Below are 15053 nucleotides of genomic sequence, written 5' to 3' on the forward strand. Positions count from 1 at the left end.
ATTTTATTTTTTTATTTATTGATTTTTTAAAAATTGATTTTATTTAGAGAAAGAGACATTGACTCATTGTTCCACCCACCTATGCATTCATTGGTTGACTCTTGTATATGCCCTGACTGGGGATCGAACCTGCAATCCTGGCATATAGGGATGATACTCTAACCAAGTGAGCTACCTGGCCAGCGCCTACAATGTTTATTTTTTAGAGGGCTTCTTAGAAACAAATAGGTCTTCTTAGCTTGTGAATTTAAATAAGTAGTCAACAGTTCATTCTGTGTTTTGAGAGAGAATGATGGCATCTAGAAAGTTTAAAGTATAATGAATCTATCTCTTTTCAGCCCTTTCTGCCTCAAAGCCCTCACATTCCAGGTGTAGCCTGCTCTTGCCTTTGCCTCTGCTGTTTTAGATGCTTTGGATGCTCGTCTGTTAAAACCGGCTCACATCCACAAAGATTTTCCCAGACCCTTACCCAGGCAGGGAAGCAACCCCTTTCTCAATCTTCTCCTATGAATGCCTTTTCTGCATTGAAGTCATTCTTTGCCTTTTGTGTCACTGTCCTGTTGAATTTCTGGAGTTGGTGCATGCAGGCTTCTCATCATGCTAAACCCTTGGAATAAGTGGTCTCTTAGACAGTTCATGTGGATCAGTGTTATATCACATAAGACATCTTAAATTTTGTCCACCAGAAACTTGAAAGAAATTTCCTGATTAAAAACAAAAAAGGACAGTACCTTAAACATTCAGTAGGTGATGCTACTCCTTTTCTGTCAGTTTCCCACTATTGTGAAGCCTTTGACCAATTTCTGCTATGAAAGAGGATACAAACTTGGATTTTGGCCTAAATTTCTTTTCTTCAGTCCCGCCTTCAGGAACAGGCTCAGATGATGTTTAGAAGTTTATCTAATAGTACATTAGAACAATAATTAGAATATTTTTGTAGTGGTTAGAGTAGAAGGAGGCTCAGCTATTATTAGCAAGGATCTGGTCTATGAAGGATATGAAATTTAAAGTGAATTTGGAATAAGATTTTAACTAGTAACAAGTGTTTTTTAAGTATTAACTGGTATCTGTATTAATTGAATGCCTTGTTCTTAGGACAGAGGGAAAACTTAAGAGAAAAATATGGTTCTAGCTATAGTTTTCTTCTGTCTTAGAATGTCATCTGCAGGTGATTGCATCATATTTCAAATTACCCAGCTGAACTATTTGCTGTTTAGTCCAGTAGTAGGCACAGAAGCAGCCTTTAGTCCAAGCAGCCTCAGCATTCATGGGCTTCAGCATCGGGGACCCCAAACAGCTGTGGATTCACTGTTGCTTTTTCCATTTACACACCTGGCTCTTTCTTTCAATCACAAAAATAAACCTTATATAACAATTTCACTCTACCCCAACTCCTGCTTTCCCAGCTGGGGAAGTTGGTGTTGCCCTCCGGAGCAGCCCACTTGTCACCAGGGCACATCCCAGTCCACAGGGGTGTGTCATTAATATGTTGCAGCTGATGCCTCCCTCTTTAAAACAGGGTGGTTGTTGCCTTGGTGACTCATACAAGAGCTTGCCAACTCAGACTCTGGAATCCCTACCTCTATCTCAAGTCTTGGGTATCCCACCTGACCACACTTTGCTCTGTTTTAAGTAGGCATTAATCGAGACCTGGATGAGGAGCAGTGAGGTAACATTTTGTTTGTATTGCTTTAATATACATCATTTGATTAATTGTCATAGAGTAAAGCAGTTCTCAAAATACACAGCTGCCAAGTTAGAGCGAAAATTCTGGATATTTGCTTTAATATATTCTTGCACATGGGATCAGGGAGCTTTCTGCATTTCTGTCCCAAGTCACCTGTTTGAGAATAAGTGTTTTTGGTTGGTTTTTGAATTTGAACATTTGAATTGCTTTGTAGCAAAGCAAATTGCTGACAAAACGGGATCAGGGAATGTGTTTGGAGTCAACATTGTATTTTGTATCATTTTTTAGTTTGAGGAATGCTTCTCTTTTGATTTAGGGAAGGTTGTGTCAGATGTTGCATTAAGCAGTTGTAAGATTTTTGGGGGTGGGTTGGTGGAATCAATGACAAAAAGTTGCCAATTATGTGTGAAACTCAACACAGAATTAAGATGGGCTTTTTTGAACTTGGTGGCTGGGAGCACATAGCAGAAAAACATTTATTTGTAAAAGTTGTTATGCATTAGTGTTTTTCCAAGTTTGGGGTCAAGAGCAGTCATAGGTTGGAACTATATTGATTCTCTTTTAAAAAATGAAATAGAAAAATACCAGACCACATTGCAAGTGGTAAAGGTATGCTTGATGAAACTTGTTTCAGTTGTATGAATATGTATTAGGATGTATCATAAAAAACTAAAAGCCACTATTCAGGAGTCTATGTCTCATCATAAATTATTTGTTTTAACGTGGAAAAAGAACATGAAAAGGGTATTTTTTGGTGATCCTTTGGAACTTGATATTGAGAGACTCCTTGTAGTATTTAATTTTCCTTATTGAAATTATGTTCTGCTTTATGTAGCTTAACATCCCCAAAGTCCATGCTCTCTCAGGTAAGACAGTGTTTCGCGTGTTCCCTTCATGTCACTGGAGAGGGAAGGGTGCAGGTTTGCTTTCGATGTTGCGGGGGGCGGGGGCGGTTACCTTCTCCCAGAGGCACTGGGGTACATTGGGAGGTAACTGGAGAGGGAGCGCAGTCATCCTCGAGTGTCTAGAAGTGGGTGGGTCTGGAGCTTTGTAAATTCTCTTAACTGAACTGGAAAACTGATGGTTTAGTCTATAGCCTGGAGGGGAGCTTCTGTGTGACATCGGAGACATTCAGACCTTGGTTTTCAGAAGCAACTGAGTTGGTCCAGGTCGCGCAGCGCAGTTGGAGTGAGGTCAGCAGTGAGCTCCTCGCGAGCGCATCGTGAGTCAGCCCTGGGCGCGGCCAACCGGCTGGCTGGCTGGCTCTGAGGCGGGGTGAGGTGGCCGCGACCCCTGGGCTGTACGCTGGAAGTCCGCCCGTGGCCACGTGGGAAACGGACGCGCGGAGCTGGGCGTAGTGAGGAGCTCCGTCTGGAGGTTGATGCTTCCGGGGCGGGGCGAAGGGGCCCCTCCCAACCACGCCTTTCAACCTCAGGCCCCGCCCAAGTGCTTCGCCCCGCCCAGCCGGGCGCGGGCGGGCGGCGTCGCCTTTAAGAGCTCCCCGGTGTTTTGGGGGCCGCGGGCCGGGCGCGCTGACCTGGTGCGCATGTCCCGGGCGGTGACGCCGGCGCCGGGCTCCATGTGTGCGGCCGAGGGGCGCATTATCTGGCCGGCGGCGCGGGCGGGCGGGCGGACCGGCGGAGCGAGCGCCGTGGGCCTGGTTGGCCCCACAGGCGGAACGAGAGCGCGTGGCCCGGTGCCCCCGGTCATTCGGCCGCCCGGTCCCGCGGGCGACCGCAGTCCCACGGCCCCGCAGACCCGTGCGCTGCCCTAGGGCCCGGCCTGCCCGCGGCGGCCCGGTAAGTTCCGGACCAAACTTGGCGGGGGTTGAGGGGCTGGGCCGCCTACTATAGACTGAAGTGGCGGGGGGGGGGGGGTGCGAACTGGACTGGGTCTGGAGGTCGTGAGGGACTCCCCTCGTGAGCATGAAAAAGTGAGGGTGAGCGAGTTCTACTCCTTGTAATTCTGAGAGCGTCTTTCTTGCGCTGCCCTGGAAAGTTCCGCGCTCAGTCGCAGCTCGGGCATGTGGGGGCCGGGCGGGGGTCCGGGCAAGTCGGGGTGTCGCCCCTGAACCTCTTGCGCTTCCTCTGTGGCCCGGGAAAGGCCGGGCCGTGAGGCGCCACTTCCGAGTGGCCCGGACTGGTGGGGTTGGTGGGGGTTACAGGAGGGAGGCATGTGGGCCCGAGGGGCGGGGGTCTGGGCGGGCAGCGGGGGTCCCGGGCTGGCTGAGAAGGGCCGTGGCGCTGGACCCCTTGGAGGCGGCGACGGCGGCGGATCCCGTGTCAGAATAAGAGTCCCCGCGCGCCCACGCCTGCAGGGCCGGCCCTCCCCCTGCTCGAGCCCTTCCTGCCTGACCCCCGGGAGCTGCAGGATCCTTCCCCCTCTCTGCTCCAGTCCTTCACAGGACCGTGCTCTTCAAATTTGCCCCCTATTTAGGCGGTGGCTCTACTGAGGTCTTTTTCTCACTTGGAATGGGTTGGCATCAGTGACTAGACAGCAGTAGCTGGCCTTTTAAAGGGATTATTGCCAAGAATCGGAATTGATCACTTCAACAAGGAAGGACTTACGGGCAGTGTTCCAGCCTAGAGCGTGACTGACACTTGGGTGTGCACGCACACAGGCACCTAGAAATGAATGGGGACCCTTAAGTAACATTGACAATCTTTGGGTGCATGTTTCTGCTCTGCCCTGGAAATTTTGCAGGAACTGCTTGATTTTGAGTATCTGATCCAAGGTCTTTAGGTGTGTAGTCCATGCTTATCTTAAGAGCTTTGGATTCTTTAGATCAAAGTCCGGGTGAATCACTTGAGCCTTTAATTTTCTCTCTTCCTCACCCTTTTACTTCTTTAAGTTTTCTTGGAGTTCACAGAGCTTAAGTCTCTGGGTCTGTGTGTCTGTTTCCTACAGTGACACCTTCTGGCTGTGGCAGCACAGAGAACCTGATGGACAGACAGACTTATGTGCATTTGCTTAGTCTTGCAGATATTCTTCCTTCTGGGAGTGGTTATAAGTTTTCTTTTAAGTTAGATTATGTGAAATAGTGTTTGCTGGCACCTGATCAGTATTAGTATGGTCCTTAAGGTAGGACCAGTAGCTTGTTAGACCTGAGAGCACACTGTAGAGGAGGGCTAAATAGATCACACTAGTCCCGAAATTTGAGTACCTACTATATGTCAAGTTCAGTGCACAGACATCGTCAGTAGCTGTAACAATCTGGTTGGGAGGGGGGAATTATAGTCTTCACTTTACCAGTGAGGAAACTGAGGCTTGCCTGAGTGGCTGAAAGGCAGAGCTGGCTTGAACTTGCTGTGTAGGGCACCAGAGCCCAGCAATGTTCTGTTTGCAAACCCGATGTGTATTTCCTGGGAGCTCCTAAGCACTTTCTTGTCCAGGCTCTAGTGCTCCTTTTCTTAGAGGTATGGGATGATCTGGTGACACCATGTTAGCCATAGTTTTCTTCAGAATTACCAGCTGGCCTTTAAGGAGCCAAACCAGAGTCCTCTCCTTGCATTCATTTCCTCAGGAAAGTTGACCCTTTTCTAAAGGAAGCAGTTTTAGAATGAGAATTTTGAGAGGGATTTGCTTGACTTACTACTCTTCTACCCTTCATCTTTCATCCCTTATTTCTCCCCTTAGATTCTGATGCAGATTTTTACAGAGGACTGTCTGTTTGTTGTGGTGTAGAGAATGGATGGCTTCTGTATTACTGAGTTGGATGCATTGTTTTTTCCACTCAGATGACATCATTTTTTAAAAATGTCAAGTCATCTGTATTAATGCAGTATCATTTGGCAGATTCTACAATCTTAGATTTTGATAGTGAGGAAAGAAATAATGCTACTCTTGGTAGGAAAAAATTCTAAAATTCTGGAAGGATTTGTACCAAAATGTCAACAACAAAATCTCTTGATTAGGGTTAGTAGTTTTTTTTTTAACTTTTGGGTATCTGTATTTTATGATTTTTAAGAATAAGGGATTTTTTTTTTTTAGAGTAATTTAACACGTTTTAAAGACGCCAATTCTCAGCTCTTCAGTAGCTCATCTCATTTGTTATGCATCATTTTGTGAATTTCTGGCACTGCAAGTAGTGATTTCTGGACTGATTTATTCACTAAATATTGGAGTGTGTACTGTGCTCCAGTACTGTGCTAAGAATCCCTGCTCAGTGGTGTTTATGGTGAGATTAGTGGGAGAGAAATCATAATTAATCTCTTGAACATGGGAAAACTTACAAGGGGCTAGGAGAGGATGCCATGGCCTGGTTAACAGGACTTGAAGGGTTCTTCCTTCAACTGGGATCAGAGGATGAGTAGGAGCTAAGTAGGTAAAGAGAAAAAGGGAGAGCATTTCTGGCAGACTGAATCAGCAGGTTGGAGCTGAGAGAGACAGAGACAGACATGTGAGGGAAATGAGATAGGCAGCCCTGGGGCTCAGGGGGTCTGGAGTTTGTTTTCCTTGAGAGCAGTGAGACCCCCATGGAAGAGGATAAGGGACTGAGGGACTGATGTGGTACAATGAGTCTCGCAGCCAGGACCTCATTGGGCCTTAGCAGCCAGCTGAAGGAAATGAGTGGGAAGGTAGTGGAGGCATTATGAAATATTGGAGAGAAAATTAAGAATGATGTGCAGAGCCTTGAATATATTAATTCCCAACAGAGACAAAAATAATATTCCCTTATCACTGAATTCAGTTAAGGACTGTCAAGTGTGCTAACCTCTAAAAGAGTAGGCAACTCAAGTATTTTTCTGGAGAAATACCTGCTTGGACCTGGGATGTTACTCTGCCATCAATTGAAACAGCCAAGGCTATTTTTCCTAGGTGGTTTTCTCCCTGATAATTGAGTTAACTTATGCTCATTTTACAAAACTAGAAAGATTATGAAACAGGTGAGGTCTTCATGAGTCCTTGTCCTGGGTAATAGAGCATCCTTGGGATTTCCTCGTAACAGTTGTCAGTTTGGGAAGTGCAGCAGAACCAGAAGAACAAGTTGGCAATGTTATAGTTTAAGGCTTACAGAATTGTGCAGCCTACTAAATGTACTTGATTGTTAGAATGGATGTTTGTGAATTAACTTTTAGGAGGTGAGTTACACCATCTGGCCTTAGATCGCTATTTGAGGTATAACGAAACTTATTTTATGTGTTACTGTGCAAAGCTATCTTCTCTGACTTGAATTAGGAAGGCAGCATGTTAAGGTAGAGTTTGAAAAAGACTGGGGACCTGAAGTAGTGGCAGCGAGGTGAAAGTAGTGAGACTAGTCTTCTGAGAAACGAGTACCAGCTGGGGACAGACCCTACACACAAGTGGATTCTGGCAAATGTGATCCAGGACTTCTTAGTCAAGGGGACTAGTCCTCACTTTCTAGACTATTTGTGATCTCTCTTTGTCTGATGAAAATGTAGGTTAGTCTTTTAGGAGACAAAGGAATTTAATAGAGTACCTGCAGGTAGCCGTAGGAAAGTGACTGGGAATTCTCCCAAAGTGTGGGGAAAGGGTCCTTGCAGGTTCTTAGTGCCCTGCACCCACTTTCTCCCCATCCACACAGAGGTACCCCGGTTTCACAGGTGAGTTTGTCAGGGACCTTGCTTTCCTGTTCTCCTGATACCCTGTTCATGGGCTCCTTATATGAAAGAACTGAAGACTTGATATCCATACAGAAAGGCCAACATCCGAGTTAGGAGGTACTGGCAGAGGAAGGCTGATAGCCCAAAGTGGGCTCCCAGCAAGTTGAGTCAGGTGTTTGCAGGGGAAGGTTTGAGGCTGTAGGACTTTGAGGCTACTTGGTGCAACTGCAGTTGGGGGCTGGGAAGGGGAGGCAGCATGGGACTGGAGTCTCCAGTTATTTGGGGTTGAAGAATTCTTCAGCTGGTCTGCCTTGCTGGTCAGATCTTATGGCTTGAACCTTCAAACTTAATTTAGCCTAAATGGGGCGATGCCTTTGTGTATGCTTTAAAAATACTGCTGCAAATAAGTAAGTAAATAAATAAATAAAAATACTCCTGCAATATAGTGGATAACCAGCTCCTCGTGCCAGGGAGGCCGCATGTGTGCAGTGCTGCCTGCTGTTTGCCAGGTGAGTCTGTTGGCCTGTTCTCAGGCAGCAGGTCCCTGTAATAGTGTCCTGGGCCAGCCCTGGCTTTGCCTCAGAGAGGTTGGATGTGAGCTTTGCTTAGCCACTTCTAGTGATGTGACCTTGACGAACCTTGCCTTCTGTTTCCCATTTCTAAAAAGGGGGGTAGTACTGCCTACCTTGAAGGGCTGAGTTGGGAGTGAGTGAGCTAATGAATGCAAGTGGCTTAGCATAGTGCCTCATGTGTGTACCTGCTCAATAAATTGGAGTGCAGTGAGTTTTACCATTATGATTAGAACAGATGAAGCCAAGAACAAAAGCATTGGTGACTGCTCTGCTTCTCTTGTGTGGAGCACCTTCATGCTTGTGGTACAGACTGTCACTGTCTGCTGTGTGCCCCTTGGAGTCACAGCCCGTTCACACCGTCTAGATGGAAGATGAAGTCCCCTAAAGAGGGCGACATTGTCAGGGTCACCTTGCTGTTAGTTATTTTGCGGCTGGGACTTCTCTCTAGCCTTTCTTATTTCAGACTTTGCATGCTTTTCCTGCTAGCCTCAGCACCTCCCTAGAGATACAGAATGGGGCCTCACCAGGGGAAAGGAGGCAGCCCCCTTTCCGGGCCCTGGGCTTGCTGAACCCCACTTCTGACTTTCAGGGGCAGTCCCTCCATTTGTGAGATGGGAAGATGTTTGCATGGCATATCTGTCATGGGGTCCTGGCTTTGAGAACCAAGAGGGGCCCATATACACTGGCTTTATTCCTGAGTGGATTCTGGTCAGGGATGGGAAGTGGGTTGCCTGATGGTGCATGCAGTAGCAAATGGGAGAGCCTGGCCTGAATCCCGTCCTGCTGCCAGGCTTCCAGCTCTAGCTGGGTTGGAAATGAACAGATGTGTCATTGACTACAACTTACCATTCTTCAGCCTTAGGCAGGTCTCCTGGCCACTTGATTTCATGTGGGGACTGTATCTTTCACCTCATAGGATGGTGTGAGGATAAGTAGTCAGAAGTATTCCAGCCCCTGCTCCTCCATTCACCTCTGAGACAAAATCTTTCTCCTCCCTGGTAACAGCTACTTGATGTGGTATCACAGCTCAGTTACGCACAGTGAAACAAATTTGAGGAGCTAGATTTTCTTCATAACAAAATCCTACCACAACCTAACAATTTGGAGTTATTGGAGCTCATTGTAAGGAGATCTCACCTAAAAACCTCTGTCAGATTATCTAGAAGTAATGTGAAAAACCCTGTAGTCTTAAATTTGCATATAATCCAGCCTATCATTTCCTTCAGTTCCAATTGCTCTATGCAATTAGCCCTTGAGTTAGTGGCTATTAAACTCAACACATTCTTACCTTGGAAGCAGCTGCTCACCATGACTTTGGAGGTGCGCAGGATTCAGGCCAGGTAACCTGAGTTTCCAGTTGATGGATTTTTGTGGCAATGACAACAGATGGTTTTCTTGTATGGTTTGGGCAGACTCACTCTGCCAGTCAGTTTTGAGAACTTTGCTGCCACAATCTTCATACATATCCACAGAGGAAGTATATTTTCCCCAGTTGCTCAACAGCCTGGGGAAAGTAGGAGCATGGCAAACTGAAATCTTGAGTTGAAGTCGTTAGTTGAGTTACCCCAGACTGTGGTGTTCTCAGGACTTGTGTATCATTGACAGACACCTGAACTTCATTTTCTATGGCTTCATGTTTTGCTCCTTTGCATTTAAAGGGTAATGCCCACCCCCTTAATGGCAGTGGTTCTTTCAGAGGATTCTATACTTAGATCCCTCCCTGAGTGGGATTCTCCTATACCCACTGGAACCCTGGGAGATTTTGAGGGTTTGATTAGTGTTTTCCTTAACACTTGTTTGATTAACTGTTGTCTTTTTCCAACTCAAGCGACAATTCTTTTTTTTTTTAAGGTTTTATTTATTTATTTTTAGAGAGAGGGGAAGGGAGGGAGAAAAAGAGGGAGAGAAACATCGATGTGAGAGAGAAGCATACCCACCTTGGCTGCAGACCGAACCTGCTCTGAGGGACAATGCCCAACCAAATGAGCCAGTACCAGTCAGAGTCCCAGCAACAGTTCTTAATGCTGAAGTTTGGGGATGAGGTGGGGAGCATCAGGTGTCAGTGGTAGTTGCCTGGTCTGCTTTTGAAGTTTTCTTGGGTAAAGATATTAATGTACTGGGTCTGGATTGAGATGTAATTGCAGCCATATTGCTAATTTATATGTGTTAGGCAGGGCATTAGAAATGTAACTATTTTTGTTCCTTGGGTAGCAGACAACTTTAGGATTCACCTGGGACTAGCTTGCTTCTGTGTGCAGTTTTGCTGTGTGCCCATCATGCGACACACAGACTTCATTCAAGAGGAGTGGGGAAGCCCTTGATATTACACACTGGAAGCGAAGGCTTGAGGGGAGGAGTGATCTTTCCCGTGCTGACTTGTGGAAGGGAAGGGAGAACATAGATAGCTCTCTGTTCCCTCCTGGAGCTACCCTGATCAGATCTGTCATCATTATTTCCTCATGGCTTGGATAGTTTTGTTTTGTTTTAGGTTCCTCCTCCTTTTATTTATGTAGGTCCATTGGCAGGTTTCCTTTTTGAGCTAGGGTCATTGTGGTGAGAGGATAGGACAGTACACAGGGAAGAAGACCTGAGGGCTGCTTTTGGAATTTCAGTGTTGCCTTTTTTTTAAAAAAAAAAAGATGTAGCTGTGTTTCCTGTTCTGGAATTGAGTGATGGTTTTCAGTTTTAAGAGCATAAGACTGCTTTTCCTGTCTACTAAAAAAGTAATGGCACTTACTTGGGTAGATGTCCTTCAGGTGACATGCAGGTGACCATTTCAAAATTCTTAAAAGCAACACATGTAACATAAGGCAGAACTGGCTTAATGTCAGGTCCTAGACCAGGCTCTGATGATCAGCGATACTAGTCCGTGGCAAGAGAGAGGGGCTTTGACATTGTGAAGGATCCTGGGTGATTCCAGAACAGTGCAGCCTGGCTGCTAAAAAGCATTCAAGGAGGTTATTTACTGTATATTCTTTATATTTGGGAGAATCTGTTCTGGCTGCTGGAGTGGTCTTTAAACCATATCACAAGACTGGTTAGAGGGGTTGAACATGTTCTGTTTGGAGGAGAGAAGATTGGGGGCAGGGGATGGTGAGGGTTTCCTGGAGTCCCTTGGTGAGTCAGGATCTCAGCTCAGGATAGAACAGAAGGCCTTTCCTGTTGCTGGAGCTGTCAGGCACCTGCACACCCCCTCTGGGAGTACAGAAGGGGTTCCTCTTACTTTCCAGAGATAATATCAGGTGACCCTGCCACGAAAGGCAACAGAAGTGGACAGGTCATCACCTGGGGTAGGAGCTCAGCATTGGGTGAGCAGCTCAGAGACATTCACTCACCTGGGAAGTTTGAGATGGTGGGAGCTTGTTCACTTTGTTACCTTGGTTTATTGCAGAAGGGAAAAAGAAAAATTGCTTAGAAAACAGGGTAACTGATTTATTTAACCAGCTTTCTGCGTCTTTGAGCCACTGTTGCTGTTATTGTTTTCTTAATCCTCACTCGAGGACATTTTTTCATTGCTTTTTAGAGAGAGGGGAAGGGAGGGAGAAGGAGAGGAAGAGAAATATCAATGTGAGAGAGAAGCATCAATTGATTGCCTTTCATACATTCCTCAACCGGGGACTGAACCAGCAACCTAGGCATGTGCCCTGACTAGGAATCAAACCCACAACCTTTTAGTCTGCTAGATGATGGCCAGCCAACTGAGCCTCACCAGCCAGGGCCTTTCTTTTTTTTTTTTTAAGTTATTTAAAAAAGTTAACCTGTTGATATTTAAGGGTATAAGCTTCTCTGATCAGTACCCCAAGGGGTGAAATGCAGTGTGCGCTTCTCATCACCACATGGTGAAGTGACCAGAGCAGGAGATGGGTTGCTGGTTGTGGGATTCTCTTAAGCAGAGTTTCTTAGCTGATGGGAGAAGTGCAGAGAGTCCTTGCAGTCAGGTAGCCCCAGGCCTTGGGCAGCACCAGAAGCTGTGAGTAGCTGTGTGTTGTGCAAATGCCATTTTTGTTACATGCCATGACATGAGAATGATGAGCATCTGATTTGTGTCTGTCCCCAGTCCCACCCATTATCTACCCCCACTCCCACCCTTCTGAGAAGAGATAGGGTTTTCTTGGTCTCGACGTTTATAGCTCTTGTGGAGAAGGTGCTTGACATCGGACTAGACCATTCACAAGGAGTGTCCCCTGCATTGGAGCCTCAGGGAGGGGTGGAAGTTGGCAAATCACCCTTCTAGACGCCAGGGTTTATAGAAAGTCATAGTGGGAAAGCAGGTTGAAAAATGCAGGTTTTTCTGATTTTTGTTGATGACCTTAAATGGAAGGCTGTTTTATACTTCATCCTAAAAGCATGAAGAGCCCTCAGAGGTTTCTGAGGAGAAGAATGTCCACTTGAATTGGGTGGGGAAGCCAGTCAGGAAAAAAAGTCATTGATAAAGGGCAAGCATGAGCTAGTACAGTCTTGAATTTGCCTGGTGGGGAATAAAAAGCAGGGACAGGTGCTGGAGACAGTATGTAGGGAGATTGGGTGGGGACTAAACTAGTTACCAGAGGATGAGGACAGGTCATCTGTCCATTCAACAACTGGGGTAACGTTCCTGCTTGGGCTGTGCTGTGTTTCTGTGGTAAAGTGGTGCATGAGATGGCCTGTTCCTGTCCCCAGGGATCTATGGCCACATGGAGAGACAGCGTAAAAGAAGAGAAAGGTGGGCAGAAACACAACTGAGAGGTGGCAGCTGAGTGAGGACTGGAAGGTGACACAGGTCCCCCAGATTGTGGGTCTTTGATTTTAGGAGTGCTGAGTTTAAGCAAAGGTGAGATAAGCTAAGTTTTGTAGAGGGTGGTTTTAGGTTGTTACCTACTAATACTTCCTGAAAGAAGGTAAGTGTTCGTGAGACAGCCCAGCCTTTGGTTCTGCAATGGCTACTCTCGATTCTCTAGGCTGGGAGGATGCAGTGGTTTGAGTTGTGGAGGCCATGTGTCACTGTCAGGACCCACAGGGCATGTCTATGAGGGGCTTGTCTGTGATCCTGCTGGATAACTGTGAGCTTGGGGCCAGGTGCAGTGCTTGATCTGTCCTTGCATCTCCTCCCCAAACTAACAGTGCTTTGTGTCAGGTGCGAGTACAATAAATGATAGGTGAGAGAATAAAGTATCCAAGGGACTCTTTCTTATATGTAGGAAAAGTTCGTTCTGCTTTGCTCCCAAGAGTGAAGTAGTGATGGGTGAATGGAAATTAGAGGAATGTGTAATCTGAGAAAGAACTTTGTAGCAATTAGAGGGACCAGGAAGAAACTCAGTATGATTCCAGTGCCCTGGAAGCTAGTTGGTAACCCACATTTTCTAGATTCTAAGGATTTTTCAGCTTGAGATTTTGGACACTTTTCCAAAAAGACTCTGATTAAGATGCTTCTCTGAAATATCCACATGAATTATTCCAACAGCTGCTGTTTCCTGGTTTGAGAAGCTTTCCTTGTTTCATGCATTGCTCAGATGTTTTCAAATCTTGGTTTTTTTGGCAGAGTCCAGGGGAGAACACAGGTGGTGTCCTGCCAAGTGGTGTCACTGGTTTTGAGAGTGGGGAGGGGTTGTGGTTGCAGGAAGGAAAGGGGCTTTGGGGATTTGGCACTTGAAAGAAATGACTTGAATCAGAGAGTGGCATCTGGCTGGTTGATGTCCACAACACTGTCATGGTCCTAATTGATTTTGGGTGGTGGGTAATCAGGTGAGTTAGGTGAGGGCAGCAGCCTGATGCCCCATATGCAGAACTGGGAGGGCTGGTGTGGGCCCTGGCTACTGCGCCCAACCTGGGAAGTCTTCCGTGCAGGGCCTGGCTGTACCCTGGGCCCTGTGTCTTCTGCTATTCTTGAACTCTCCTTGCTTTGTTAGTGGCCAGTGGAACTAGTTCCCTTCCCATTGGTCTATGTCTGCTCTGTTCACTGCCTTTCATGAGTGAGGGTTGTGCTGTTTGAATGGAAGAAAGTCCTCTGGATGCCATCATGTACAATGAGGCTCAGCCCTCTAGGAGGTTTCCCCGCAATTCAGTAAAGGGTTAAGTTAATGTGCTCTGAGAAGAGGAATCGTGGTTGTGCTGATCTTTGCACTAGGAAGTTTTCCCAGAGCCCTGAGAAGGATCCAATCCAAGGATGGTCTCAGAGTCAGACTGTTGTTCTGGATTTGCAGTGGTTCAGATTTGAGCCCAGGCCTGGGAGATGGCAGACCTGGGTCTGAATCCCCATTTGACTTCTTAACTCTGTGACCCTGTCCAATCACCTTGACTACTCAGCCCCATCTTTCTTACCTGTCAAGTATGTGTATCAATGGCTGCCCCCGTGTGAAGTGTAGGTGACATGGGCATTCCCTGCATGGTGTGGGTAACATTGGCAGTACCTCATTCTGTGGTTATGGGGATTAAATGAAACATGCATGTAAGGTGCTGGTGTGACATCTGGCACCAAATAAAGACTTCAATAATTGTCAGACACTGTTATGCTTTTTTTCTACTCTAGTAACCAACTTTTTTCTTTTTCTTTTTAAATTCTTATTGATTGTTATTACAGTTGTCCCAACTCTCACCTTTGGCCCCTGTCTACCCAGCACTCCCCATTCCCTCAGGCAATCCCCACACCATTGTTTATATCCATGGGTCATGTGTATAAGTTCTATTTCCTATACTGCACTTTACATCCCCCTGGCTGTTCTGTAACTACTTATTTGTACTTCTTAATCGCCTCACCAACTCACCTATTCCCCCATACCCCCGTTCCCGTCTGGCAACCATTGAAATGTTCTCTGTGTCCATTATTCTGTTTCTGTTCTTGTTTGTTTAGTTTGTTTTTTAGATTCAATTGTCGATAGATATGTATTTATTGCCATTTTATTGCTCATAGTTTTGACATTCTTTTTCTTAAGCCCTTTTAATATTTCATATAATAGTTATTTGGTGATGATGAACTCTTTTAGTTTTTTTCTTGTCTGGGAAGCTCTTTATCTGCCCTTTGATTTTAAATGGTATCTTTGCTGGGTAGAGCAATCTTGGTTGTAAGTTCCTGCTTTTCATGACTGAATATTTCTTGCCCGTCCCTTCTAACTAGCAAAGTTTCTTTTGAGAAATCAGCTGACAGTCTTATGGGAACTCCCCTGTAGGTAACTCACTTCTTTTCTCTTGCTGCTGTTAAGATTCTCTCTTTATCTTTAACCTTTGACATTTTAATTATGGTGTGTCTTGGAGTGG

General features: G+C 46.0%; 1 protein-coding gene across 3 annotated transcripts in view; it reads left to right on the top strand.

The window, feature by feature from the left end:
* GATAD2A (GATA zinc finger domain containing 2A) overlaps positions 1–15053 on the top strand; it is a 105327-nt gene that overhangs the window by 10703 nt on the left and 79571 nt on the right. For 2 of the 3 annotated variants that reach the window (XM_090290063.1, XM_090290065.1), the window contains exon 1: positions 3170–3486. The exons of the other annotated variant lie outside the window; for it this stretch is intronic. The gene's annotated coding sequence lies outside the window, so the exon portion shown is untranslated. Of the gene's footprint in view, positions 1–3169; positions 3487–15053 lie in introns of those variants that run through there. 3 annotated transcript variants of the gene reach the window in all.

Source organism: Furipterus horrens, unplaced genomic scaffold (genome assembly GCF_987537825.1).
Source record: "Furipterus horrens unplaced genomic scaffold, mFurHor1.1.pri manual_scaffold_10, whole genome shotgun sequence".
NCBI classification, from domain to species: Eukaryota; Metazoa; Chordata; class Mammalia; order Chiroptera; family Furipteridae; genus Furipterus; species Furipterus horrens.